This window comes from Lagopus muta, chromosome 8 (assembly GCF_023343835.1).
Source record: "Lagopus muta isolate bLagMut1 chromosome 8, bLagMut1 primary, whole genome shotgun sequence".
In the NCBI taxonomy this organism is placed as follows: domain Eukaryota; kingdom Metazoa; phylum Chordata; class Aves; order Galliformes; family Phasianidae; genus Lagopus; species Lagopus muta.
In genome coordinates, this window is record NC_064440.1 from 545,256 (window position 1) to 549,359 (window position 4,104).

A 4,104-nucleotide genomic window follows, 5' to 3' on the forward strand; every position below is an offset into this window, starting at 1 on the left:
TAAAGGAGCCGATGTGAGTCGGGCACTCCAAGTAAAGCCATGAGATGCACAATTCTTATCCCAGGGATACAGCTCTCCGTGGTGAGCTGGGGAAGGCAGGGCTCCTCGCAGGCACGGCTATGGGCATGAGCTGCAGGGAGCAGCATGAAGCACTGAATTTCTCGCAGCGCATCAGACGGAACGTGGGAGGGGAGAGTGGGAGTGTGTGCACTGAGTCACCGAACAGAGTTTCATGTGTTTGGGTATTTTTTTAATTATCCATGCTGGCAACTTCCAGGAAATCTCCCACCTTTGTACAACTCACAGTGCTGTTGGTAGCAGAGCAGTGCTGGCGTCAATGGGAGGTGAGGGCTCTCAGCAGAGCGCTGTTACAGTGGGGATGTGGCAGCCCACCCTCATGGCCCTGAGGGCTGATGCAGCTATGCTGGCATGGCTGGGAATCATCATAGAATGGCCTGGGTTGAAAAGAAGCACAGTGCTCATCCAGTTCCAACCCCCTGCTGTGTGCAGGTCACCAACCAGCAGCCCAGGCTGCCCAGAGCCACATCCAGCCTGGCCTTGAATGCCTGCAGGGATGGGGCATCCACAGCCTCCTTGGGCAACCTGTGCCAGTGCCTCACCACCCTCTGGGGAAAAGTAGTTACCCTCACTGCCCCGTGCTTCTGCTTTCCTAAAACTTACCGTAAGAACTGCGAAACACAAATGTCTAATTTAAAATGGCACAAATGTCTAATTTACTAATCACAGACATTTTTCTATAACGGCTGCTGCATTTAATGACAGCCTGCATTCACAGGTGGTTCTATGCTGCAATCACACACAGGACGTGAAATGAAGATTCTGGTTTCCATGCAGTAGAAGCATGGATGTTGGCACTGTTCTGTACCTGGGAGAAAGCACTGCACAGTTTTGTTATCCCAGCTACAGTTAATCTCAATTACAATCTTACAGCTAATCTCAATTACAGTGTGATGGAGCTAACAAGGGCGCCCGTTCAGCACAGCTGCCTTTGAGGTGGCAGAAGTATTCAGAATCACAGAACCATTGAGGTTGGAAAAGCCTTAGGATCCCTAAGCCCAACTCCATCCTCAGTGCCACATTCCCATGGCTCTGGGAAACCCTTCAGGACAGTGACTCTCCTCCTGGAGGTTGAACGGTTGGACTGTACAATCTTAGTTATCTTTTCCAACCTTAATGATTCCATGGTTCTATGAAATATTGGAGCTCTGTTGCCTCTCAGTGAGGGCTAAGTCACATGTGATTCATTTCAGAAATAGGAATGAGGATCCTACCTGGACCTTGGAGGCTGGGCTGCTGGCACAGAGAGGAGCACAGGTGGTGGTGGCTGCAAACTCACCTTGGGCAGGCATGTGGGATGCCTGCAGCACAGCCTGGCTGGGAGAGGTGCACCAACATATGAAACTGCAGGTGTTAGATCAGTATCATCATATAGTCTTTAAAGAAGTGCTTGGAGTGATCTTACCCAAACGTTAGGTGTTGTGCCGTGTTCACAGCCTGTTTCAGAGGTCCCAGCTGGTCCGGCAGAGCAGAAGAGCTGGTTGTGCCCCAGGTGTGCATGGCTGCTCCCAACCTTTGTTCCTGATTTCTTGGGCTGAGCTCCTTTTAAGACACACATGCTCAAGTGTTGCAGTGACCGCAGGGCTGGAGCCACTGCCAGCAGTATGTCAGGGTACAGCAGCACCATGCACTGCCATCCCAGCAGCCTGCACAGAGGACTCCAGGCCTGGAACACAGTGCTGGCCTGGGCTTCAGCACACATGGTGAGGAGATGCACTGTTATGAGTCATTTGGAAATGTCATAAAAATAGGTTCTGCTTCTGTGTAAAGCAAATTGCAGGTACTAATTAGCACAGGTGCTTGTTGCAGCAAGGCAATGAGAACACAGCCTGCAATACAGCCCCGCAGACATGGGCCATGTAGCCAGGAAGCCCGGGGCAGCCGGAGGGTCCTCAGGTACAGACAGATGCTTTTTGAGGTGCACACACAGCTGAGCAGGCGTTCATTTTTATTTCTATTCCAAAGGCATTAAATTAATTTTAGAAACGGCACTATAACTATTTTCCTGCCTCAAGGACCATTTGTTTTAAAATCATTAAAGATTTTTATATGACACCTCACTGACATTTGGTGTGAATAAATTAAGGGAATTGGTATCAAATCTCATCCTTTTTCCACAGACCGCCAGCACACACATGTGCACACAGGGTGTTCTGCAGGGCCCTCTTGTGTGAGTACCTGTGTAGCAGCACAGCACGAGTGCAGCTCATGGCACCAGGCACCACACAGCTCTGCTCCTTGATGGGAGAGCATCTTCGGTCCTTCCCAGAGAGTGCAGTGCCAGCAGAGAGCTTTGTCTGAAGGCAGCCAGGCACTGGAGCCCTGCCTCAGGTCACCAACTGCAGTCCGTGTGTGCTGCTGCCATGGAAAAACCTGTCAGTGGAGAGGAGTAGCAAGAGTTGTCCCTCAGTCAGGTACCCTGCTGATTACAGGGTTGGCCTAATCCTCTTCATTGGGAGCCAGTCCTACAGTGATCAGAAGGGCAAATATAAGTTTGGTAGGACGAGAGGTGATGGCTTTATGTTGCACCAGGGGAGGGTCAGAGGGGTATGAGGAATAATTCCTTCTTAAAGAGCAGCCAGGCAGTGGTTGGTACAGCTCTCCAAGGAGTGGGGGGGTCATCATCCCTAGGGGTGACCCAGAGCTGTGGGGATGTGGGCAGTGAGCTGGGCGTGGGGATCCCATAGGCTTTTCTGCAATCTTTATAGTTCTATGACTCTATGATTTCTAAGTTCAATGATTTAAACTTGATTGGTTTGCTCTTACTCACTTTTCTCTAGCTGGCAGCAGAGAACTGGTTTTGCTCTCTGTCTGCAGGAGGCACACTGTGCTGAGCAGCATCAAGATGGTGGTGGCTCTCTTCAGGGGCTCTAAGCAGCCAGCTTTGCTCCCTGCAATATCCTTGTTTAATGCAATGGAGAGCACCTCAATGACAGCAGAGCAGCAAGGTCCCAGGCTGTATCAAAGGAGGATTTGCTCAAATATAACAGCTGTGTGTATAGAAATATAGGAAAAAAAGCTGCTTACCTTCATAAAACCTCAGGTATACAGAAATCTTCAACAAGACACCCTCACCTCCACTGCCAACCTTTAAATGAGATCTGGGAAGGGGTGGATCCTGGCTCCAGCCCTTCCTGACACACAGGTACATTGCATGCACCTGAGCTCCTCTGGGTTGGCCCTGCCTTCCCACCAGGTGCTCAATCACTGCTTCAGGTCGCGACAGCATTTCTACTGCAACCTGGTTACTCAATGTCTTTTCACATCTGCTGCTGGGAGGTTGGGGTGCAGCTCCCAGGTGCAGGCTGGGTGGGAGCCAGGGGCTCTCTGACTGCTCTGCCAGGCTTTTGGTGGGTGCCACAGTGTTTTGTCAAAGCAATCTCCTACAGACTAGGGTTAGATCAAGTGGATTAGTTTAAATAGAGCGTTTATCCTTTCTAAATGTCAGGAAAAGGCGCTTTTGGCTTTCCCAGGTGTAGGAGCTGTCTGGGCTGTGCTGGTAGGGTCCCACACCGACTGTTCTCACCAGCACCCCCAGGGGTGGGTTGGGCAGCCCCAGGCTCCCTGCCCTGCTCACCGGACACTGTGAGCAGCTGCACACACAGGTACCATCAGCTGAGCACAGACCAACACGCAGCAGGCAGGTGTGCTGCCAAACTTCACTGGCAAAAGCTTTAAAGCATCAGGAGCTTCAGACATTGGATGTAGGGAAGTATTTGGTGCAAAATATTTGGTGCAGGAGGTTCTTGCAACGTGTTGCTTGTGTCAGTGCTGGTGGAAAGAGGTGTGCTCTGTTCCATCTGGGGAAAACAGGACTGCAGCACAGTGCAAGGGCCTGGGGAGGAAAGCACCCAGCAGGACAACAGGGGTAGCACTGAAAAGACAGCTCTGTAGGTGAGTGGAGAGCAGGACTCAGAGGCAGGGAGGGCATGGCGTGCAGGTATGGGGTGGGTGCAGGTACAGGTGTATGGGTGCAGGGTGCAGCTGTGGATGCCCCTGCACAGAGCTGCCTCCCCACAGGTACCA

At 51.4% G+C, this 4,104-nt stretch overlaps 1 long non-coding RNA gene across 1 annotated transcript; it reads right to left on the bottom strand.

The window, feature by feature from the left end:
- Window positions 1-1,623: 1,623 nt before the first annotated feature.
- Window positions 1,624-3,145, bottom strand: LOC125696847 (uncharacterized). Its single transcript, XR_007378566.1, has 3 exons — window positions 3,106-3,145; window positions 2,849-3,034; window positions 1,624-2,451 (listed from the first exon to the last, which is right to left on the bottom strand). It is a non-coding gene; the product is annotated as an uncharacterized LOC125696847 (long non-coding RNA).
- Window positions 3,146-4,104: the final 959 nt, after the last annotated feature.